At 42.5% G+C, this 26741-nt stretch overlaps 1 long non-coding RNA gene across 1 annotated transcript; it reads right to left on the bottom strand.

The window, feature by feature from the left end:
• Positions 1-329: 329 nt before the first annotated feature.
• LOC147674033 (uncharacterized) lies at positions 330-26741 on the bottom strand. Its single transcript, XR_015302544.1, has 4 exons — positions 26683-26741; positions 26523-26571; positions 733-801; positions 330-649 (listed from the first exon to the last, which is right to left on the bottom strand). It is a non-coding gene; the product is annotated as an uncharacterized LOC147674033 (long non-coding RNA).

The following is a 26741-nucleotide window of genomic DNA, read 5'->3' as shown; positions in this document are numbered from 1 at the left end:
TTATAACTTTTTATTTTACAAATTATTTATGTTCTTCATTGGTTATTTCAGCATGAAAAACACAAGTGTCAAGTCATATCAATATTCTGTAGACAATTATGTTTCAAAACAACTTAAATACACATAGATGATAAAACATACTTAACAAAATACATCACAATCAACATTTATGTGAAAAAGGAAAAAAGTGAAAAGACATCCAATACATAGATACTTTACCACCGGAATTGGTGGATGAACTAAAGCAATGATCCTGGAGTTCCTTGTAATGTCTATATCAGGTATCAGTAATTACACAAGGAAAAATCTATTTTTTCTGGAGAGGGGATTATTTCCTCAGTTCACATGCTGGAATTGAATTTGTCATTCCTCTGTGTTTTTATCATGTACGAATGCGTTTCGAATCCTGGGCGTTGAATACCAGGATTTTCATCATAGCTTGTAAATTTTAGCAGCGTTGGTGTTTTCTGTAGTGAATGTACAATACAAAACAACTTGGATTATTATAGGGGCTCCTTTCCTTCTCTTGTTTATTTTTCTATTTCTCATTGTCTCAATATGTTGCTGATTGTACCTGAGAAGTAGTGTTTATCTTCTTTTCAAATTTTTAGCAGCTGCTGTGGGAGCTACATCTCGTTTGAAAGACTATCTGTTAAAAAGCAGAGAAACCTGTCAGGGATACTGATTTAGAAAGCTGTATTCAAAGGCTTCCGTTATTTTGCCAATTCCTACCTTTCGCTTTTACTTTTCTTTTTTTTCTTTCTCTTGTTGACTTGGACGGCAGGTTGCATGTAGAACGTCCTACAAGAGATATGGACTTCTTAGTCTCCTGTTTCCAGATGAAGCATACATGGTATATTCGTTCTCTGCTTAGAAAGTTATACATTATTATTTACAACTGAAAAATTGGCACCTCCTTGAGAATCTTGAATGTCCTTTTCAGAAACCCCTGTTTGCTATGAAAAAGAACCAAAGCATTGGACAGCAAATAGTGCATGTAGACATTTCTTTACCCAAACAAAAGATTGATCTACTATCGCAATGGAATTTAAAACCGATTGAGGTTCATCACAAATGTGGCCAACTGTGTGGCCTGCAATACTCCCATAGAAGGTACAGAATTCATCCATAACAGCATTAAATGGAAACATTCAGATTTTACTAACTGCAAAACTAGGAACACATTTTACGCTATAATATGCCCTTGTATGAAAATATACATAGGAAAGATCAACCGATAAGTGAATTCTCAAATTACACAGCATTGATCTAGAATAAATAAGAAGTTAGCTGCTGCCCCAATAGTAGATCACTTTATTGAGAAGTCCCATGGAGAAATTCAATTTAAATGGACAGTATTAGCAGTAATTAATCCATCAAAATGGCCAATTGATGTTGACAGTGCCTTGCTGCAAAAAGATGCATATCTAATTTTAAAATATAACAGCGCTATGACAGGCCTCAACAGCATGACAGAGGTGTCAAAAGCTTAGAAACCATATCACCCATAATGCAACATACAAGCTCTCTGAATAAACATCACCCTGTTGGCTCAAAATCAGAAACTACACTTCCCAGAAACACTGAGAAAGGGCCATATTAGTAAAAGCACTTCAAAATAGGAAAACTGTTTGCCACGATAGCCAAGAAGGTAACAGATAGAAAATGCAGCTAAACCACATGCTCAAATGAGGTAAGCAAAGCGTGTTAAATAAAATAAACTATCGCTAAAGAAGCTAAGGCTAAAATAGATAACCGCATTCTCAAATTTTATTGTAGAAAACGCCGGCAAGACATTGCGAACGCTAGGTAAGGAGGAGCGGACGCTACCTGAACTCTCTAAACAGAGGTATGCCTCTCAATAGATAAAACCGTTATTAAAACCACAATGCTGCCGAGAATACTTAGCAAACAAATTTCACCCTTTTACAGGAAAAGGCCGGCGTAAATATTTCAACGTCACGAGTGGCTCCGTAGAGAAACACCCTACACACAGGTAAATAATAATGTATACATATTTAAGCAGTGAACGAATATGCCATGTATGCTCCATCTGGAAACAGGAGACTAAGAAGTCCATATCTCTTGTAGGACGTTATACACGCAACCTGCCTTCCAAGTCAGCAAGAGAAATAAATTTAAAAAAAAGAAAAGCGAAAGGTAGGAATTGGCAAAATAAAGGAAGCCTTTAAATACTGCATTCAATTCAAAGAGGTTTTTATTTCGATATATGTATCATAAAAGACTATACATGTTAAAAAAGATATAAACAATCCATTCGCATAAGAGTGCAGAAGAACACTACAGAAGATTAGGTCATCAAATTAATCCATTCAATATACAATAAATTATCTAAAACAAGATAGAATAGACTATAAAAATGTAAGAAAAAGTCCAGGGCCAAAATACAATAAGCACCGCGGAATTGATTGAACACAGAATGTACATAAGGGTATTAAAACAGTTTGAGATCTGGCATAACTTTCCCGCCCGTATTACCCACATCCAATGTAAAAATTTAGCGAAAGCAATTACAGTAGGTTCTAAACAGTCTGTTTGGGGAATCCTTAATGCCTCTGCACCAGTAGTAATGCCCTTCAGCAGACAAATAGGTTTCAGCACGTATGCCTAGGATGTTTATACTCTGGGCAGATGAACAAGATGTGTGCTATGCTTTCCGGCTGGGATGGACAAAATGGACAACTTGTATTGGTTTTGGCATGCCATTTACCGGTGAAAGAGTTGACAGGAAGCGTTTCCACCCTATATTGGTGGTACAGTTTCCTGTCTCTGGGAGGTGTGATAAAATCCCAATACCCTTCATAAGCAGTTTCTTGTTTTAGCTCCTTGAAGTTTCTTGTGAGCGATGGACTGGTACAAGTTCTAAAACTTCGCATGGAGACCATCAACCAGTATAACTCCCTGAAAGCCTTTCTAGGCGGAAAAGGATTAACAATAGGATTCTCCCACAATGAAATCAGGCCCATGGCAGTGTAAACTGCCCTAACCTCTCTTAACCATGGAATTTTGTGGGCGGTATCAGCATTTCAGACTTCGAGGAAAGCCTGAGTGTACTGGGAGAGCTCGGGTGTAACCCACAGTCTCCTCCAGTAGGCCACAGGTCTAAAACGTGCCACGTCCTCTAGTCCCTGGCATCCCAGATCGTAGAAAAGGGGCAATAGTGGCGTGGAAGGTGGAAGGCCAACTAATCCCCTCACAAACTTATTTTGGGAGCTCGTTAATAGTGCTAAATTGCTAAACCCCCATAATTCTGCCACATAAAGGACTGTCGCGCTGATTTTGGTGCTATAGATTTTAAGCGCTGGGGCAATTGGTTTTGTGGCCGATAGGCAAATTTCCTTTGTTAGGGCACCAGCTAGTTGTGCATGTTTGATAGCCAGCTGGTGAATGTGAGGTTTCCAATCTAATTTGGAACCCAAGGTTATGCCAAGATAGGAGAAGATTTGGGTCTGTTCTAGCATTACATCATTCACAGCCACCCTCCCTCTTATGAGCTTTTGCTTGTGCATCACCATAAACTTAGTCTTACTCACGTTAATGGTAAGTCCTTGCAGAACACTTCAAAACGCACAATAGCCTTCTGGAGGCCATGCTGCATTTTAGAAATGAACATAGTGTCATCTGCAAACATTAGCAGAGGGATCAGTTTGCCATCCAGTTTGGGAGCGTCAGTAGGGTGGTTCTTAAAATACTGAATCACCCTATTAATATACGCGAGAAGAGTATTGGTGCTAGTATACACCCTTGTAGTACCCCTCTGGAAATAGGAAACCTATCTGTAACTTTTCCTTGCTGTCCCCAGCAGACTTGGGCAAAATTTGCGTCGTGGAGTTTAATTAAAATAGCCAGTACATCCAGTGGCACGCCTTGTTCAGCAAAGACACTCCACATCTTGGCACGCAGCACTAAATCAAATGCCGACTTAAGGTCGACAAATGCCGCAAAAAGAGTGCCTCCTCTAAGGATTACCACCCGCCAATATATTAAAACAAATCTAAAAACCTGATCTATGGTGCTCGTATGTGTGCGGAACCCAGCCTGAAGGGGAGACAGAATGTCCTCCTCCTCAATCCCGCCTTGGATCCTAGTCAATACGAGCCTAGCTATCACCTTCTGGATGCAATCAATCAAGCTTATAGGCCTATAATTGTCTGGGTCCGAGCGATCCCCTTTCTTATAAATTGGGATGATCTCGGCACCATTCCATGTGTCTGGTATGGGGGAGCCTTTTGCGATAGCGTTGGCAAGGGACTGAATATAAGGCGCCCACACTCCCCTATCATGTATAAACAAGTCAGCTGGTACACAGTCCAACCCGGGCGCTCTACCCTTCGGGACAGAATTAAGTGTACTTTCTACCTCCATTTTGCTGAAATGTAAGGGTGTAATGTCTTGGGGAATATTCGGGATGTCAGGGTACAGCTCAATATCAAAATCCGGACAGGCAAACTGAGTCGAAAAGTGCGAAACCCTCAATTCTGGGGACACGTAATTGGGGGGTTGGTCCCTGGGATGCCCCTTCCCCCATTTTACCAAATCCCAGCATGCACCCACGTTCCTGTCTCTACTGGCATGATACAACTCTGACCAGTACTTTTTGTCCCAAGCCCGTTTTGCATCGTGTTGCGCTTTCTTGTACGCCACCCTGGCATTTTTATTCCTGTCCCTATCTGTAGTTCTTATAGCCATAGCCAGGTTTTGTAAGCATCCCTACATGATTTGCCATACCATGTTTCCACCCTAGTTTTAGGCCTATACTTCAGTTTTTGTACCTTTGTTTTAAAAAAGCACTGAGCTTATTAAAACAGTTAATATGAATGGGAATAACTTTAGCCACCATGTCCTGCTGAGTGACACATTTCTGAAGAACTGCTGTGGCCTCTACGGCCAACTCACTCATTGCCACTAGGTGATCCTCTTTAAGAAGGCAGTTCGACCATTTTACTCTCCTAGTATTGTTAGTGGGGAAAATGTCAATTGCCTCTGTGCAGACTTCTGAGGGGCGACTTCCTAACAACTGGGAGGACAATACAAGCAGGTTATGATCGCTTTCTACTCTTTCCAGAACAACCATATCCTTTATTGAGAACCAATTTTCTTTGTTAAAAAGGATGTAGTCTATGCGACTACTACATAATCCATTATTAAATGTGGGGGCTCCCTACTTATCTGATTCCGTTCTTCCATTCGCAGCCCTTAACCCCTGTTCCAGGCATAAAACCTTAAGCTGGAATGCAGCCTCTGACCACTTTTTAATTGGAGTTATGGACAGTTGCGGAATGTCCCAAGAGAGGTCTTCCTCCAAAGTAGGATCCATATCATTGCTATCTAGCGGCTCAAAACAGCAATTAAAATCTCCTGCTACTATAATGTTCCCCTATCTATTATAAAGGTCAAGATACAAGTCTAGCAAGGCAATGGTATCAGAGGCTTTACCCCCAGGATTACATTTTAATTGCCAATTAATTTTATTTAATTGATTAATTGATAATTATGTTAATTTAACTAATTTAATTTCTGTAGCGGGGGTTGTGGGTTTATAGGGGAGTAAGGTGGGAAGTAATTTAATTATAATTAATTAAATATGTTAATTTATGTAGTGTAATTTAATTATATTTAACTAAATATGTTAATTTATTTATTGGTATTTGTTTATAATTAATTGTTAAATTATATTTTTTTGGTAATTAATTAAATTTTAAATGCCAAATAATTTTATTTAATTGATTAATTGATAAATATGTTAATTTAAGTAATTTAATTTCTGTAGCGGGTTGTGGGTTCATAGGGGAATAGGGTGGGAAGTAATTTAATTATAACTAATTACATATTTTTTTTGTGTATTTATTAGATTTTAATTGTTAAGTAACTGTTTAATTACTAATTAATTAATTATTAATTTGTAAATAATTAGTGTTAATAGATAATTAATTGTAATGATTAAATTAAATTAGTATTTGTAATTAATTAATTTATTATATTAAAGTGGTAATTACTTTTAATTACATTTTTTATAGATATTAATACATATATATATCTTTTTAAATAATATATGAAGTATCTACTTTCTCTACTGTTGCACTCACTGGAGTGGGGATAGTAATTTTTACCCCTACGCTATCCAACGCTTTCCCTATTGTTGCACTCGCTGGAGTGGGAATAGTAAGTTTTAGCCCTACGCTATCCAACGCTTTCCCTACTGTTGCACTCTCTGGAGTGGGAATAGTAATTTTTACCCCACCGCTATCCAACGCTTTCCCTACTGTTGCACTCTCTGGAGTGGGAATAGTAATTTTTACCCCTATGCTATCCAACGCTTTCCCTACTGTTGAACTCTCTGGAGTGGGAATAGTAAGTTTTACCCCTACGCTATCCAACCCTTTCCCTACTGTTGCACTCTCTGGAGTGGGAATAGTAATTTTTACCCCTACGCTATCCAACACTTTCCCTACTGTTGCACTCTCTGGAGTGGGAATAGTAATTTTTACCTCTACGCTATCCAACGCCTTATCTACTGTTGCACTCTCTGGAGTGGGAATAGTAATTTTATACTTCCGCTATCCTACGGTAATAATATTGGATATATTTTAATTATATTATGTTACTATATATATATATGTTTTAACAAATATGATTGTATTTTTTTTTTATAACTTTAATTATTTATTTAATTATTATAAGGTAATTTAAGTATTTGTAATTATATTTTAGTAAATCATTCTTAATATTAATTTAATTTAACATTGTTTTTAATAAAATCGATATTTTTACAAACTATATTTTTGTAAACTATATTTTTTACTCAATATTTTTGTACTTATTTTTTACTCAATATTTTGGTACTCGATATTATGTCCCTCAATATTATGTCGGTGATCCAAAAAGATCCTTAGACTTTGGACTTTGAATGTTAATTATTAAAATATCACGGCTCTCGGAGTCCAACTGTTTCACTTGATAACTGTCTCCCTGTCTCACCCAGGTGGTCAAACCCTCCATCGGTCTTCCACTGGAGCACGGAGTAGCTAGTTAAAAAAAATGTAGATAACCTTGTCTATATTCCAGTTCAACTAGCCATGTTTCCTGGAGTAGTTTAACACTATTTGTATCTATAAATGTTAACCAATCATGGGATATTAGTTTACTTTTTAGCCCTGCGATATTCCATGAAACCAAGGCTGATTCTATACATGCAATACTGGTATTACTATATTGCTGATGCCCACTTACCCCAGGGGTTACATTTAAGACCATTAAACCTGATGCTGGGCAAACAGCAGACCTTAGAACTGAATTAGGGCTATTCGACTCTGTGTAATCTACCCAGTTATTATTATTGCACTTGGGTGAGCCAATTGACGGTAACCTAGTGGCTTTATGACTCTGGTTGGTCCTAATAATTTTGTCCTCACTACTGCCTTGGGGTGAACTCACCCCAGATGTTTTATGGTCTATTTGTGGGGGAAGTCAAACGTTTGCATCCAATGTGCTAAGCAGCTCAAATCTATTAGCCACCGAGGTAGAACTGTTAGTAACTCTTGGCCAGTGCCACATTGGCCTGTCTCTTGTTGGCCTTTGTTGTACGTCAGATCGATAGACAAATCTCAATGGGAGAACACTGATAACCTCATTACTAGGCCTAGAGTAGGCTGCCATGTCCAAAATACACTGGAACATAATCGGGGACCTAAAACTTAACACGACACAATCTCCTTCCAAGCCTTTTTTGAGAATGACCAACCCATGCAACCCTTCTCACCATCTTAAATTCCCTGAAAAGATGGTTCCCAAGCCCTGTTTTAGTATTCAAGAAGTGGAGTACCTTGTTCTTAAGTGAGGACCAATGCTCCTCTTCTTGATGTTGGAGTTTCGGGACATTTGCTAAAATAATGGTGTATGGGGTCGCCTCAGGTGGAAGATGTAGGAATGCTCCCGCAAGCGAAGCATTTCCCAGACCCTGTGATCTTCCTACAGGACCCTTTGGCCCATCTCTACCTTTAGGTTCCGACGGTATTGGAGGGTTCAGAGGGGTTACCATTGGGATCGGTAAGGGACATGCCATCCTGCTACGTGGTGAACTAGGTGGAATTCTTATCTCTCTAACGACTGGATCTAAGACATGTCTATTCCCCGAGTTTACAGGTTGGTCTTTAGATATATACTGTTCTAATTTACATAGTCTTTGATCGATTACTTCTAGTTTCGCCAGAACAGGATTAATCAAAACTAATAATCTTTCTTCCAGCTGTTTTAAAAAGTCAGTTTGAGCCTGGAAATAGTTATGGCCAAGTGCTACTGCAGATTGGTTAGTACTATTCTCAACCCCCGTGGTACGCTCAAAGTCAATCGGTATATCTGTGGGCCCTCCCAGCTCATGTACAACATTCCTGTTCTTTGCCTACTTTGAGATTTGATGACTGGTTTTAGAGGCACTACGTGCTTTCCTTTTCTTGGACTGTTCTTTGACTTTAGGGGCTTGTGAGGACCTTAGGTGCCTGATACGAGTGACAGGCGGAGAGGAAAGTGGAGTTTGGCAAGATGAATTAACCATTTATAGAACAATCCTTTGTAAGGTTTGGGGGCTTGCAGCTACAATAGCATTAGACTCTGGCATAGGAGCTTGCTTAGTAGGTGGGTTTAATGGTTCTAAAGAGAGCCTCCGTCCTGTGAGCTGAATCTCACGTATTAACATGGACTCAGCCCGTGAGAGGAAAGCGTCTAAGGTACCCACTACTCCTGCCCCAGTCCCCCCTTACGTGAGATTTTATTCAAAATGTTGGATTTAAAACTTATCTAAAGTGTACTATAATAATTTGGCAAAGAGAAGCCACTAAATAGCACAGCTTTGTCTTTCAACAATTACTCTCCCACCAGCACAATAAAACACTAACAATGCCCCCTTAAGTCCAAAGTCAAAATTGAAAGCTCAGCGTACTTAGCTTACTTTGAGTCCGGAAAGAAAATGTTGGAGGGGTGGCCCAGCCCAGGCTCTTCCTTCCGCTGACGGGTGCCGACGGGCAAGCCCGCGCAAGTCCAGCGCTTTGTGGGGCCTCCTTCACTGGAACAGCGCCACTGAGGCTTCTGGGCTATGTGGTCCTCCTCTGGGCGCTGAAAGCGGCAACATCCGCAAGAGCTGCTAGAGTCCCCCACAGTTGGCAGCCTAAACCAGCAGGGCCCACAGGACAGCAGAAAAACCGGTAAGCAGGAGAATTCAGCGTTCGCAGCATCCCACACTGTGTGGGCCCTCCTTCGCTTTTAAGTGCATCCTGGCGCTGAACAGTGACGCGCTGGAATAGCGCCACTGAGGGTTTCTGGGCTATGTGGTCCCCCTCTGGGTGCGATGATGGCGGTATTGGCGGTGAAAGCAGCAACGGCCGCAAGAGCTGCTAGAATCCCCCACAGGTGGCAGCCTAAACCAGCAGGGCCGACAGGACAGCAGAAAAACCGGTAAGCAGGAGAATTCAGAGTCTGCAGCGTCTCACGCTGCGTGAGGCCTCCTTCGCTTTTAAGCGCGTCCTGGCGCTGCACAGTGACGTGCTGGAACAGTGACACTGAGGGCTTCTGGGCTATGTGGTCCCCCTCTGGGCGCGATGATGGCGGTACTGGCGGTAATGGCGGTATTTTCAGTGAAAGCGGCAACGGCCGCAAGAGCTGCTAGAGTCCCCCACAAGTGGCAGCCTAAACCAGCAGGGCCGACAGTACAGCAGAAAAACCGGTAAGCAGGAGAATTCAGCGTTCACGTACAGCATTCTAAATCGGTATCCCTGATAGGTTTCTCTGCTTTTTAACAGATAGTCTTTCAAACGAGAGGTAGCTCCCATTGCGGCTGCTAAAAATTTGACGAGAAGATGACCACTACTACTCGGGTACAATCGGTAACATATTGAGACAATGAGAAATAGAAAAATAAATGAGAGAAGGAAAGGAGCCCCTATAATAGTCCAAGTTGTTTTGTGTTGTACATACACTACAGAAAACACCAAAGCTGCTAAAATGTACTAGCCCTGACAAAAATTCAAATATTCAACATCCAAGATTCGAAATGCGTCGGCGCATGATAAAAACACAGAGGAATAACAAATTCAATTCCAGCCTGTGAAGTGAGGAAATAATCTCTTCTGCAGAAAAACTAGAATTTCCTTGTGTAATTACTGATACCTGATATAGACATTACAACGAAGTCTAGGATCATTGCTTTAGTGCATCCACCAATTCCGGTGGTAGAGTATCTATGTATTGGATGTCTTTTCTGTTTTTTCCTTCATCATATAAATGTCAATTGTGATGAATTTTGTTAAAAATGTTTTACCATCTATGTGTATTTAAGATGTTTTGAAAAATAATTCTCTACAGAATATTGCTATGACTTGACACTTGTGTTTTTCATGCTGAAATACCCAATGAAGAGCATAAATAATTTGTCAAATAGAAAGGTGTAAATAAAATACCAGTACAAAGGAAAAGTAATGGGTTTCACCAAAAAGCTAAATTATTCACGCTTTAAAAGAACTGAGGGTACAGTCTCCCTTAATGGGCACATACACTTTTGTTCTGTCAAACAACCACTATATTTGATGAGTGCTATGAAATACCCTGCCATTTTTATCACTTCTTTGCCATATTCCTCAGTTGTAATGTCCATCTTCTTTAAGTTAACTGTTCCTGCAAATACTTTTTTGATACACTGATAATGATATAATGGATAACCTTGAACAAGATTCAAACAGCATTTCAACAGGAAATCCCTACATGTTTACCTCATCTGAGTGATTGTCACAAACCATGCCACCAATTTGAAACACCACTTCCTCACACATTTCTTTCAAGTTTTCTTTAATTTGCCCACTATTTTAGCAGCATTTCGAAAAATTACCCTCCCTTGCACACTTATTGTAGGACATCCTTCACGCTGGACAGGCTTTACAAAGTGCACGATGTCCAGAAATTTCAAAATGGAAAAAATTACCAATAAAAAGAGAATTACTTTTTAATTAGTTTTTGACTCAGACACACATACATGAACGTTCGTATCAACTTCATGCTTCAATTCCTCAACACACTTCAACATGTGTACAATGTGCTTAGAAGTAGCAATCATCTGATGTTGGTGACATTGTGCTCTACACAGTAGTTTTCCATTGTCCTTCTCAACCTCCTGAGAACACAACTGATCATTTCAGAAAATATTTGCGGCAAAACAAACCCTAAACAAATCTAATAATAGATGTAGATGCAATGGCCCCTATGCATGACAAAAATCCTGCTAACTTGAAAACATATCCATGGCAAATAACAGTTAGTATACCCTTCCCCTTTCAAAGGTCCTACTTTGCCCACCGTATTCTCTTCTTGGAGCCCTTTTGGTAGGACTCTACACTCCATAGGAGAAACACAAATTCTGCACGTCTTGTCACTCATGACACACTCACCACACAACCTGATGGATCTCTTCACCTCCAAATCGAGACCGAGCTACTAAAAATCTTCATGAATTACTGCTTTCATTTTCACTATGCCAAAATGTATATAACATTCAATAGGAGTAATAAAAGCTGTGAGGTCTTGAGAACTTCCTTGTAGCCTGATCTGATGGTACACAGATGGCAAGTCCAAAGTTGTAAAGAACTTAGTATCTTCTTACATTTGAAATTTCTGCTAGGTTAGGTAGTGACACTTCCTATACAATGACACCCCAGTTGAGTCCACAAAGGTTGACGCATATCCTAATATTGTCATTAGCTTTACGCACCACAACAACTGGAAGGAGCCTTGTTGTAGCTTCAATTGGTACAATAATTCCAGCATCACACAGTTTTACAGTGCAGTTTTTACTGCTTCTTAAATATTCAATGTAATTCTTCTCACTTTGGAAACCACATGACACAAACCCTGTTTCATTTGAATTCTGTGGGAGAGTTTTTTAAGCAACCTAAGTTCCTACGAAATACAATGGGAAGACGTTACAAGATATTATCACATCCACGCTAAACTTGTTGCACACATACTTGGCGATTCGCATTTAGGTCCAGTACATTCACAGGTCTTTGATGGGACCAACCCAGAAGGCTGTTTCCCTAAATGGGCACATACACTTTTGTTCTGTCAATCTATCACTATATTTGATAAGTGCTGTAAAATACCCTACCATTTTTATCACCTCTTCGCCAAATTCCTCAAGTGTAATGTCCATCTTCTTTAAGTTAACTGTTCCTGCAAATACTTTTTTGATACATTGATAATGAGATAATGGATAACCTTGAACAAGATTAAAACAGCGTTTCAACAGGAAGTCCTTCAATGTCTACTTCATCTGAGTGATTGTCACAAACCTTGCCACCAATTTGAAACACCACTTCCTCACACATTTCTTTCAAGTTTTCTTCAATTTTCCCACTATTTTAGCAGCATTTCAAAAATAATTATCCTCCCTTCCACACTTATCATAGAATATACTTAAAGCTGAACAGCCTTTACAAATTGCACAATGTCCAGAAATGTCACAATGGAAAAAATTACCAATAAACAGAGCATTATTTTTTAATTTGTTTTTGACTTAGTCACACATACCTGAACTTTTGTATCAACTTCATGCTTCAAGTCCTCAACACACTTCAATGCACTTAGAAGTAGCAATTATCTGATGTTGGTGACATTGTGCTCCACACGGTAATTTTCCATTGTGCTTCTCCTGAAATGCACAACCCTGCGTTGCTGTCACAATGTCCTTAAGTTGAAAGAGCCGCCCCAAAAATTTGAAAAGTAATGGAACACACAGCATTTCAAATAAGATTTTCACCATGCCACCACGTCTTATTAAGTCAATGTAAAAAATACCAACGCTCAAGACACCACACCCTGATCTCATTTTGCAATACGGGCAGCGTCATAGAAAGCCCAATCTCCCTTCAGCTGACACTTCTCATTATTCTATTTGAGAAGCTCTCTCCTGAAAAGAAAGCTTCACTCCATTTAAGTCTTGTTGAGCTGAGATCAAAGAATCTTGGCATCAGCTTGTCGTCAGTGAAACATGAAGGACACGATACAAACGAGAATATAATAAGTGACCCTTTGTTCAACCTCATCCACAAATTCCACTCTTCATCTGCCCTCTTCAGAAGATCCAGCCAACATGAACCCAGAGTGTTCCAGTACTCTGATGCAGATAAGTAAAGCAGGACACTCCAAGGACATTCATACTGATGATGTAAAAAGCAATTATTCAAAGGATGCTTTGTTGTAGGATATACAATGTGGGCCCTGTACATGCATATATGCTCACTGCCAAGTTATATATGTCTATTATAATGTTAACTTCTGCTGTCAATATTAACTGATGAAGGTGTGATTCATATAATGTTTGTGCTCTGATATGTTACTATGAACTACATAATCACAAATAGTGCATTTGTGGTGGTGAAAGTTAAAACTTTTTTAATGGAATTTGGAATATAGGCACTAACCTGGTGGTGATTGTGCAGTTTCTAATGTGCAAATTGCACTAACACTAATGACCTCCTCTGAGAGCAGGATAGTCTCAATGGCCTCTACCTTTGAGGTAGGTGGCAGCTCTGTGGATGTTCTACTTCCTGTACCAGCTGCTTCCTTTCTCGTATAAAGCACTTTTTTGGAATCTCGAGATCAGGTTGTACCTCCTTTTATAGATCTCCTTGATGCTCCTGGTGGTCATACCTATGGTATTAAGCCTTCCATGTCCGCCAACATATTCTCCTCTTTGTGAGTACAGGCACAATCAAAGATACTTTTACAAAATGTTGGTAATTAATAACCACAGCTTCCTCCACCATCTCCAACTCCAAATCACTAAACATTTGTTTTTTTCTTCCCTCCTCTTCTTGCTCTGTGACCTGACTTGCCTTTTTTGTTTTCTCTCAACTGGGCTCACATTCAACTTCTCTTCTATGATCTCATGTGGGCTCCAATGCAGTACTTTTGGGCTATTTTCTGTTTCTGATAACAGCATTTTCTGCTAGTGCAGCTTTCAGCACGCTGAGTTTATTGCCTGGCCTGATTTGGGGACTCCAATCCTCAGGTTGCACAGCTAATTGAGGGAGGAGCCAGGATTGATGCTTTTACCACCAAGCCGTAGCTCTATAAAGTGCCTGAAAAAATCCTACGTTGTTACAAACAACAGGGTTGTACCCATAAAGTCAAAGGGACCTGGGTGAATAATCGTTATGGACAGAGGGGTCCCAGACTTAAGGAAGCAATCAGTATAATGTATACCACAAAAGTATTTAACAAAAATAGAAATGAAAGAGAAAACAAATCAAAAAGTGCAGTGCTTTTATTAACAACGCACTTGTATCACCTTTTTATGATTAGACGATATGTATCAAAGGAGACATTGGCATTTTTTCATTACTTTTTGTGCCCACATAGGAAAAGGGGGAAGGAGTGCAGGGTAAAGATTGGAAAGAAATATTTGTGACTCACTATTCAATAATTTGTGACATAAACAACATACATTAAAGTTCATGTATATGGTCTTTTAGATGGTCCCCATCAATCGGGGACACACGGGATATGCAAAAGCCAATACATTGTATTTTACAATCAGCTCCGAAATGGCTGTATACATCCTGCTGATGATAGGAGTTGATAGGGTAGGTAGCAGTCTACGTTTCGACCCTAAGGTTTGTAGGGAGGATGATCCTTACAACGCGGGTCTTCATCAGGACAAACGGGGGAAGGGAAGGTTGGAGAAGGGCTGACCTCCTAGGGTTAAAGAGGAAAGTTTGAAACTAATTATTCATGGGGGTCTCCACAGAGTTCCTGTGGGCCGTAGCGGAAGGACCACTCGGCAGTTATGTTAAAATACACTGAGGACTGTACAGGTAAAAAGAGCCACATAGTTAATTGTGCTCTCAACTTTTAGTTAAATCATGATTACCTTGCCGAGGTTGTGGGTCGGATGGTATCGGATGTGGCAAGGTTCACTCCGTAGACAATCTGAGGGAGCGAGAGGACTAGGTAAGGATCGGTTCCAATACGTTACAGATGATGCATAGCTTATTGGTGTGGCAGTGATTTACCTTGTGATCAGGAAAATTGGCTGGAAGGATTCATTCAGCTCCCGTATCTAGAAAGGGAGTAAGTGGGAGGGCTAGTGAATATTTGGAAGACAGGGTATCAGGAGTCTTTCCAACATAACTCGTACATGACACGGAGGTCTCATGTGGAGCTTACCTGGTCAATCAAGTTTCTAGGGTTTGTACGAGGTCTCGTAACTGTGGCTCATCGTGTCTCCCTTAACCAGGAAGTAAGGCAGGGAGGGGGCGTGGTTACCTTTTTATCTGGTGTGTTAGAGAGTGAGGAAGGACTAACATGCGACGGTTGCTAGGTAACCTCTAGCATCTCCAAGTGCCCATGTCACGTGTGACCTACCACAAAGCGGTTAGAACGCATGTTACGTAGATGATAACAGCTTGAATCTAAAGGCAATTGTGTACGTGAACCTGACACCAGGGTGGTTAGACGTACGGCATTGAGGTAGTGCGTGCTGCATATTTCGCTTATCCTCTCGGGGTATAAATGTTCATAGGTGTACCAATATATGTATAGACGCATGACAACTTTCAGTATATTGTATAGAGACCTCCTAGGTGCATGAACCTACCAACAGGGTGGTGTAGACGCACAACATATTGCGATACGGGCTGTCCACACATGCACAACACATTTCAATAGATCACCTGTTTGCGTGAACCTACCTACAAGGTGGTTTGACGCACAGCATTGCAATGGGAAGATACAAGTTACACAGAGTGGCGATATGGACTTAGAACAGTGTGGAAGGTGACAGAGTAAGGTTCAGAGGATAGCCAGTTGAGCAAAGCTGCTTTCGGATTCATTAAGGCCATTTTCGCACAGAGTCAAAGAAATCGATCCATTTGAGTTCCCTGACATTGAGAATAGGTGCTATGTTGCCACCCCTGGGGCAAAGTTTAACCTGTTCGAGTACAACCCACTTCAGGCTTTCAGGTGAATGTTTTTCCTTGTTACAATGTTCAACAAGAGGGGCTCCTTGGACCTTGCACCTGACACGGCTGCAGTGTTGTAAAAATCGCATTTTTACACGTTGCTGTGTTTGTCCGACATAAATTAGATCACACGGGCAGGTTATACAGTACACCACATCAGTGGTGTTACAGTTTGTGTGTGATTTAAGTGTTACACGTCGTTGCTTGTGAACAAATTCCTTTGTTTGGATAGTCGATGGGCAGGCTTTGCAACTGCCACATCTGAAATGGCCCACAATCGGTGGAAGGTTCCACATTGAGGTGATGGTTGGTCCAGAGTTGTTGTCAAGAAATGAGAACACTACGTGATCTCGGATGTTCTTGGCCTTCTTGAAAGAATGTAAAGGTAGGTTATTGATGTCGAGCTCCTCTGAGTTCCAGTGTTTGTTTATGGCTTTTTTGATCACATGGCTTTGGGTTGAGAAGGTTGTTACACAGATTAGGCGCTGTTCGTCACTCCGAGTTTGCTCATTGGGTTGTAGCAAAACGTCTCGGGATTGAACCACGCTCTTTTTCTGGCTCTCTTGATCAAGCGCTTGGGATAGCTACGATCTATTAGTCGTTCCATAAGGTTCCCTGATTGCTCAATGTAGTCCTCTTTCTGGCTACAGTTGCGACGGATTCGCATTTTGACAAGAAAGCCATAAACTTTTTAGACCTTTCTATCATTGCTGAAGATGAGACACTACACCCAACTCTGTTCAGGAAGCCGGCAGAGAGGAACTCATTACTTCAATATTCCAGCCATCACCCGAGAGGCCTTAGGGACAACCTGACCTTTGGGCAATTTTTAATTGACGGCCTCATGGCAGTGGATGCTAGAACCATCTCCCAGGCCAACACCGACATTGTGATACAGTATCAGATTCAAGGAATGGTGCCAGTAATGCTGCAGGTGAAAAATAGCCTAGGCTGGGGGTAATGCTAGCCATGGGTTAAATGGGTCTTATCCTTGACTAACAATGCCTGCTGCTGATGACAGTGCGGATATAGTAAGCCCCATCACCACATCTTGTCATAATCAAGCTTCCGACTGCCACCTGTCCACTAGTCTGCCCTCCGTAGCTAGGGGGAACCTGTTAGACCCCTTGTAACTGGTTTTAGGTCTGGTGGGTCTTCTGTGAGCAGGTTGCATTTGATCTCCCAAACCGGGTAGTGGAGTCGGTGGTTGGTTATTTTTCACCACAAACTCATCCCAATGAACCATCATTGAAAATCCTGTGATGGAATGTAGCTGGGATCCCAAAACCACTTCAGGAGTTGGATTGTGATAGTTTTATAGACTTCTATAATGTTTGCCTCTTTGAAGAGAACTGTTTCTTGTTTTTAGTTCACTGTTGTGGGTTTACTTCCTTTAATGTAAATGCAGTCCAGAGTGGAAGGGGTAGGCCCTCTGGTGCATAGGCATCCCCAGGGGGGGCAAGGAGGGGTGCTTACCCTCCCCGGAGCGCCTCTCCTTGCCCCCCCTGCCCACGCTCATGTGCACAAATGCATACTGGAGGGAGGCCTGATGCCGGGGCTCATCCTCAGGCAGGACATCATCCAACCGTCCACCTTAATTTTAGGCATTGCAGGGAACAGAGCTGTTCCCCTGCAAAAGGCCTCAGCTCCCTGATGGAGCCACCTGGCACGCCCCCGTCCACAAGACCAACCCCACCCCGCCCATTATCATTCTGTGTGAGGCTGATTGCTACATACAGAATGATAATGGGTCAGTCTGGGCTGGCACAGCATGTGGTGGCCTCCTCCAGCCCCAGTCCAGGGCAGGGCATTTGGTCACCTGGAAGTGCAAAAACAACCATGTTGCTGCTAGGTGAGAATCCAGTTAGCCACAGGAAGGCGGTGAAAGAAGTTGAAAGGAAAGGATTATAGTTATAGTATAGCAGCAATGGTTGCTGCTTATTTATTTTATGCAACTAACAACCATAGACAAAGCCAATAGTTCTGGCTTGTTGTAGGTGTAACGTTACTTGTTCCAAGTGTAATGTTACTTGTTGTATTATATATCTGGATGCAATGACAGAAGCAACAAAAATACCAGTCAGGCGGCACATTATATTAAGCATAGATTTTTAGCTTATGTGTTTTAAGCCACACATTGTATTACATCAAACACCCTTTTGAAGGGACCCCCCTAGTTTTTTCATCCCACTTAAAGCTCTGGAAACAACACCATGTCACAGTTGCCCCATGTAAAGGCACTGTGCATCGTGCATGACTCATGCCTTCCACTTTTTCAGATTGCCTATCTCCACCCACCCCTTGCTTTAGGAACTACAGCGATGGTGGAGTTCTTGATGGGTCTCATAATTAATGTGAAAAGGTGAGTGAGTAAGTAAGTGATGGGATGGGTGGATGGATGGCTGGATAGATGAGTGAAATGATGGATATATGGATGAGTGAAAGGGTGGATGACAGGCAAATGAATGGGTGGATGGATGAGTGAAATGATTGATGGATTGATGAAATGATAAGTGAATGGGTGAATGGATGGACGGAGGAGTGAAAGGGTGGATGTAAGGCTGGATGAGTAAGTGAAATGGCGGGTAGATGATAAAAGGATGGATCGATGAGTGAAGGAGTGAAAGGGTGGATGGATGAGTAAAAGGATGGATGAATTATAGGTTCAATGGATGGATTCATGAGTGGATGTGTAGATGGATGTGTGGGTGGATGGAAGGATGGATGGCTAAGTGAAAGGGGAATTGAAAGAGGAAGGGTGTGGGTAAATGGATGACTGAACGGGTGAATGGCAGAATGGATGAGTTAATGGATGGATGGATGAGGGAAGAGTGGATGGATGAGTGTATGGATGGATAGGGTGAAAGGGTGGATGGATGATGGATGAGTAAAAGGGTGGATTGAGGGATAGATAAGTGAAATGATGGATGGAAGGAAGCGTGATTGATAGGTTTGTAAATGGATGAATATGGACATTGTTGGGCACACAGATAGAAGTACAGAATGAATGGTGAAAGACTGAATGATGGATGAAAGTATGATTATACATTGTAAGCCCCATTATCTTAAGCAACATTTTCTATACATTGCCTTTCCCATTTATATGAGTGATTGTTTCTTTATAATATGTGTGTGTTGTAACACACTCCAAAACTCTGCTCCACATACTTGGGATGAGTAGCACTATAGGAGAAATTAGATACACATGAGAGAGGGTCTATGTGAAGATGAGGGGTGCCATTGTAGGGTGGAATTAAGGCCAGACTGGCCGGACCGGGCTTCAGGCGTTTTCTCTTGGAGCTGGAAAGGTGGTGGTGGTTTGGTTCCCACAAAAAGACCTGCACAATTGCTTAAAGCTGCACAAATACTGACAAACCATGAAGTGCACAATTGTCTCAACTTAATGCATAAACCTATTTTCACTTATACTTTAGTGGTTGTCTATTTACTTACTTATATACTATTGCGCAACCTTCTCTGATGCGTCTGTAAACCTTACCTTTTGTCCTGAATTTTGACCCGCTGTCCTGAATTTCTGTCCCGGATTTTGAGACTTTGTCCTGAATTTTTACACTCACTGTCCTGAATTTGCACACATGCCAGTTGGCTTGTAAATCTGACTGCAGCGTTCAGCTTTTGGGATGCCAGTGGGGTAATTTTAGGGTTCGGGGTAGGTATGGGTTTTGGGGTGGCAGTGATAATTTTAGGGTTCAAGGTGGGTATGAGCTTTGGGGTGCTAGGGGTAATTTTAGCGTTCAGGGCAAGTATGGGTTTTGGGGTGCCATGGGAAATGTTAGAGTTCAGGGTGAATATGGGTTTTGGTGTGCCAGGGGTAATTTTAGGGTGCAGGGTGGGTATGGGTTTTGGGCTGCAAGGGGGGACATTTAAGGGTTCAGGGCGGGTATGGGTTTTGGGGTGCCTGGGGGACAATTTTAGGGGTCAAGGCGGGTAAGGGGTGCCAGGGGGCTAATTTTACGGATCAGGGAATGTATGAGCTTTAAGGGGCCAGGGGGGTAATATTAGGGTTCATAAGTGTGCTCTAATTGTTGTCCAGTTTCAAATGCAGAATTCACCACTTTTTTTCTCAGCTTGGCCTGAGCATTACCCAATCCTGATTGTCTGCCATTTTAGCCCCGCCCCTATTAAGATTAGCCACGCCCCTTCGTTTGCCAGGTTAGCCCCCCTCTCCTGCAAAAATGTCTGCGGATGCCCATGCTCTGGTGGGCTGGGGATCTGGGTCAAAACTTGTCTACAATGTGAAATAAAGGAAATGTGTATTCATTCACTTGATGTGATGGCATTTGTGCTTGTATTTCCCTTCGAGTATGGTTTACATTTTTATTATGTTTACAGTTGAGTAGACATCGGATTTGCAGTCAGTGGTTTTACCACCCTTGAAGCAGTGATTACCTTCTGGGGGCAGGAGATTTTATTACAGCATTCGAACCCCAAACTGATCACCACCCAAAACTAACAGCAGACTGTGATAATCAGTGGGGTATTTCCCAGCTTGATTTGCCATATGTACGATGGTCCCCCAAAGCAGTTCAGATATTGTCTCTAACGCTCATTTTTTACCTTAAACCTGCAAATGGTAGGATGCCATCACATTGCCAGGCAAAAATGACATATAATAGACCTGGGCAGCAGAGTAGGATTGACTATTTTCTGGTAGATGTGAAGCAATGGCTGGCTGTAGTATATATGGAAAGTGGTGGATAGACTAGACACTGACCTCCATGCACTAACCTTAACCCTAGCTGACAACCCCAGGTTAAACTCATTTTGCAGGCTTTCCTGGATTTGGGTGGTCTCTCCACAGCTATCAATCAGAAAAATATCATCTGGAAATGAGTGGGAAAAAACCCTAGCCCCAGAGGTAGTTGTTGCAAGAGTAGGAAAAGAAGTAGATCATCTATCATCATTTCCGGAGGTCTCACAGAGAGAGATTTTGAGGGTGAGCCACAATGAACTCTTTGTGCAGGTTAGGGATCTTTTAGGTAAAACATCAAAAGGGGCATGGAGGAGGCCTAAAACACATTATTGGTTTAAAAGTGATACCAGATCAGCAAAGAGTGTGCTGCTATTGGCAGTCAAATCCAATACACACCCCAATATTATTAACTGTTTGGCTAGGAATAGGCAGTCTATGTTCAGGGCCAATAAGCAGTGGTAAGATACACAGTAGTTGACTTTCCATGAAGAGATGATCTCTAAAGATAGCCATACTATCTGGTGTATGGCATCAACATGCATAAACATTCTCCAAACAGTGATGAATTTTTGTTTAGAACCAGATGACTGGATAACTAACTTCAGTAAGTTGTATGCATATGTACGTGCCATGGAGGAGGAGGATGAAATGATTCAACATGTTGCTGCTCAAGATGATGCCAATATTCTTGCATTTACCGTAAAGGAGACCCTGAATGCCATCAATTCCTGTATTCCAGCTCACACCCCGGGACTGGACAGGATCCCAAACGATCTGTATAAAGCAAACACGGAGGTGTGGGGACCATACATAAACATTTTCTCCAATGCCCTCTTTTTGGGTGTCAAGATTCCATCCTCATGGAAGCTAGCAGAGATCCTGCCAATATACAAGATAGGGGACCAGGCAAATCTGGGAAACTATTGTCACATTGTCACATTAGTCTAAAAGACTCAATACAAAAAAAAAGTGTCAACAAATGCTAACTCACCTGCAGGATTGGATTACAGAAGAGGGTATCCTATCCGGACTTCAGGCAGGTTTCAGAACAAACGTCTGTACATTAGATCCGGGGCCAGATGTAGGTAACTCATTTTCTAAAATACAGAATTTTACCGATTCGGTAGTTTAGAAATGAGATGTAGAAAAAAAATCGGTAAAAAATACCGAATCTGTAAAAATCGGAATCCCCGATTCGGTATTTACCAATTCGGTATTTACTGATTCGGCAAATACCGATTCGATAAATCCCATTCATTCCTAGGGGGCCTGGTTGCCCATAGGAATGAATGAGATTTACCGAATCGGTATTTACCGAATCGGTAAATAACGAATCGGGGATACAAAAAAGCAAGCAGTTGAGCTACCAACCAATCATGAGAGGAATCAACCAATCCTGTGCATCCACCCCACCCCACAACCAGGAAGTGGCCACACCCATGCAGGTGCAGAGTAACTGATCACCCAGGAGAGCAGTTACACACTGACAGGCTGTTGTGAAGCTGAGCTGTGCAGGAGTGAAAGATAGATTCCCAAGACTCCCAGAGGGAAGGTGCAGAGAGGAAGAGGAAGATGAAGTTCAGCACAGGTGAACTTCAGGTGCTGGTGGAGGAGGTGGTAAAGCACCACTCCCAGCTTTTCGGAAAGCAGTCTCTGCAGGTAGCAGAGGCTGTGAAGAGGAATACCTGGCTGGGGATCCAGTCCAAGGTGAACGCCATTGGAGTGACTACCAGGGAAGTGGACAATCTAAAGAAAAGATGGTATGATACGAGGATCATTACCAAAAATAAATTGGCGGCAATAAGGAAAGAGGCCAATGCTACAGGTGGAGGAAAGAATAGGGCACCTGCTCTCACTGATCTGGAAGAGCTTGTGGAGTCCACACTGGAGCCAGAGAGCATTTTTGGAATCGGTGATACTGACAGCTCAGCCCGAGCTGCATCAAAGAAAGGTAAGGGACATGTCCATCATTCCTCACCCCTTGCCGGTCTCCCTCCCCCAATGTGGCTGTGTGTTGAGATACTCCAGTACAGGCTTCTGTATCCACCTGCAATGCATTATGGGAGTGGCAGTCATACGAATTCACATCATAGCAGGCAACATGAAAGAATGTCAGGCATGCCACACAATACAATTAGAGACAGGGGTGGACCATGAAATAGTGCAAATGATTTGTGATTTATTATAGAAATACACAGTGAAAGCACCACTAAGCCACTGTCCATATCTGTCCACAGGAGAGACTTTGGGCAAGACAATGCAGGAGAAGGAGAAGAGGCCACCCCAAAGGGAAAGGAGTGAGGAAGAAGCCAGGGATGCAGGACCAGCGCTGAACCACCTCCAGCACCCTGCACACATGCAGCTGCCAGACCAGAGGCAGCCACCATGCAACTGCCATCATCACCTTTGCTCCTTGACTCCCCACAACATGAGCCACAACAACTTTCCACACCAGCAGGCTCGGTGGTGTCAGAAATCTGCAGGCACAGGAGGCATGATGTTCCCCCGCTAAGAATCCTACAAACATCCTCTGATGAGGAAAGGGAGGGTGAGATCCCAATGGAGTCAATGGAGGCAAATACAGCTGGTCTTCCATCCACTCCTGTCACTGTATCCAGAGGCACTAGATGCCATAGGGCCTGGGAGGCAAGCTTGGGTGGGCATGGTGACGGTGTCTTCCGTGGCCTTGAAACAGCAATGGTGAAGGTGCAGCGCCTGAAGGCGAAATCAATTAGTGCAGTGCACAGACAAATGCGCGAAATGAATAAATAAAAACATTGAGAACATGAACCGGGGGATCACATCAATGGCGGACAGCATGAGGGACATGGCCCATGTGGTGAGGGACATGTCACAGCAAGTGATGTCACTTTGTGACGAATTCAATGAGGACCACACACAAAGGCGCAGGGAGAGGCAGTGCATGCAACAGCAGACAAGGGCCATGCACCTTCTGGCAACAGCGACTCCACTGGTGTGTCGCCGTTCTGTTGCAATGCAGGAGGTGCTGGTGTACTGCTGCACAGATCTCACGAGGGGGATGGGGAGAGTCACTACAGCAATGGAAGTGCTGCTGACTTACCAGTCAGCCACCACAGGAGGTGAAGGTTTAAGGGACACAGACAACACCTGTAGTAGGAGCAGCACCCCTATCCCGGAAATTCGGAGGAGCAGCAGACGCCAGAGTACAGGCGCTGGCTCATCAGACAATGATCTGCCCCCACCACAGGCATCACGCAGTGTACTGCGTGGGCGCAGGCAGTAAGGCTGCTAAATTTCGAATGGACATGTGAGGGTGAAGTGACTCCTGTCCGCCCAGTTGGGCTAGGCAAACTTTGGATTTAACAAATGTGTCTTCAGACATTTACCGTAGTGCCAATCAAACTATGTTTATTGCATTGAACTCCTTGCTGTGTCTCATTACTTACTCAAAAGTAGTTGTGTGTGATCTCTGCCCGTCTCTGTCTGCCGTCTGTTGGTGTTGGAACTCCTACAGTGTTGGGTGCAGGTAGTGCATGGTCATCTTCATGGTCTTCATAGTCGCTCAATTCCACCTCGGTGCCCTTCTTAGTAGCGAGGTTGTGCAACATTGCACAAGTTGCAATGATCTTACAGCAGATGACTGGTGAGTACTGCCGTGCCCCTCCACTTTTGTGCAGGCAGCGGAACCTGCTCTTCAGAAGGCCAAAGGTGCGCTCCACGATGTTCCTTGTTGATTTATGTGCCACATTGTATCATCTCTGGCTGGGGGTTGTGGGGTTGAGGTAGGGTGTCAGGATGAAGGAACGGAGGGCATATGCACTATCCCCTAATGTGAAATGAGAAAACCATTACTCACAGGCACACATAAACATACGTCTGCATTATCTATCAGGGGAGTGTCACACAGTAATTTACCTAGCAGGTATCCTTCGCCAAATTCCCCCGCTGTCAGGCGGGTGTAGATCCCACTGATTTGGAAGATGTAGGAGTTGTGGGTGCTTCCTGGGTACCTGGCCACTATGTCCGTGATAATGTACTTGGCATCACAGATTACTTGTACATTTTTTGTGTAGGATGACTTACTGTTCCTGTAAATGTACTCTGTGGCAGCAGGTGTGCATATTGGGATGTGGGTGCCATCAATTCAGCCAATGACGTGTGGGAAATGTGCCATTAGGTAAAAGTCAGTCTTGGTCCTGAGCAATTCCGCATCAGTTTCCGGGAAGCTGATGTAATGCTCCATTCTCTGCATCATGGCATCCAGGAACTTCCTGAAGAAATGGGACAGGCAGCTCTGGGACATCCCACCTACCACAGCAACCACACTCTGGTAACTCCCAGATGAAAGCAGTTGTATGCTACAGAGCACCTGCACATGGGGTTGGATGGTGTGCGCCCTTGGTGTTGGGTGCTCCAGGAGTGGGTGCAGGTACCTGATCAGGTCCAGGATGGTTTGGGGGTGTAGACTGTACCTTTACAGTATCTCTGGCTCAGTCAGTTGGAAGAGTGTTATCCTCTGCCTGAACACTTTCTCCTCCCTTCTCCATTCCCTCTACCACCTGCTTTCAATCCATGCTAAATACCGACTCTTAAATACCAAATTTCATGCTAATTCGTTATTTTAGGGGTCACCTACATCTCAAGAGTCTTATTTTTCCGAATTTGTGCCTTTACCGATTCAGTAGTTTTTGGGAGCCCTACATCTCAATGTCCAAATACCGGTCGGTAATGGCCGAAATTCTGAATTTTCGGCCATTACCGACCAGTATTTGGCTACCTACATCTGGCCCCAAGACTTTTAGTTTTCGTGTATATACTGGAAGCAAGGTGTCATTCTATGGAGGGAAGCTGTACGATGCTTTCGCTGATTTGTGTACAGCAGTTGATCTTGTCCTGCGGGAGAAAATGTGGAAAGTACTGGAAAATATCGGCATCCCCCTTCTCTTTAGAATATCTTGCTGAGGCTCCATGTCGGAAACTAGGCACAGGTCAGATGGGGAGTGGATAGGCAGCTAACTGACCCATTCATGGTGGTCCAAGAAATTAGTACGTTGTATAGCGCTATCCCAGACGTGGGTAGCATCACCAAATGCACTCAATGAGAAAAATATTCCAAAATGTTGTTATGAATTTGTATCAATAAAGTTTTATTGAAAAAAGTTTTTTGTTTCTGTATTTTTTTTACGTTCAATTCACATCATTTTCTTTGTCAAAGTTCAAAATTCATGATTCAATTTCAGTTGCCCGATGCATTTCGGGCACTTGGCCCTTCATCAGGGGATTAAATGTGCTGCCAACAAAGGATTGTACACAAGCATTAATACATGCAGTAATTCATTAGATCATTGTGAAACATATCATGGATATATATACCAACATTATCTTCACTTTGATTAAACCAGTTACGACCTGGATGGTACACCTTATATCCCACATAATTTAAAATGCTTTTTCGTGTCTTTTATACTCATTGCAATCTGTTTAAAAAAAGGCTCAAGTACTAATTAACATGCACGTGGTGAGTGCGATTTATACAGTGGTATATAATAGGGGTGATTCGTAGAAGTGAAAGGAATCGTGGCCTAAAGACATAAACGGGTAAAGGCTGAATTACGAATGGTGAGATGATAAATTGTACGCGTCCAACCTTCGGACCTGTTATATTAAAGGGAAGTCACACATGTCGAAGCAACGGTGCCCTGAAACCCGGAAAAGTACAATCAATCTAAAACATGCTACAGCACAGAAGGTGCGTAATTAAGGTGCCATCCCCCTTATTTTCAACAATATAATGAGTGTCATACCTTCTCAGCGTACATCACGCGGGGTTCCGCTATGTTGTATGAAAGGTGTCTGAAAGAAAAGAGGTCCCGATGTAAACAAAGGCGATTTAAAAAGTCTTCGCCACAATAATGTCAGCCCTGTCTGGGGGGTGCGTGTGTCATGACCACCAGAGTCACTTACCAGTTAGTCGCTTGCAGGCCGCTCACAAACGATTTCGCTGAGTTTTGCAACGAGTAGCG

Source organism: Lissotriton vulgaris, chromosome 12 (genome assembly GCF_964263255.1).
Source record: "Lissotriton vulgaris chromosome 12, aLisVul1.2, whole genome shotgun sequence".
Taxonomy (NCBI): domain Eukaryota; kingdom Metazoa; phylum Chordata; class Amphibia; order Caudata; family Salamandridae; genus Lissotriton; species Lissotriton vulgaris.
The sequence above is the reverse complement of the archived record's forward strand: the minus strand, read 5'-3'. Positions and strand labels throughout refer to the sequence as shown.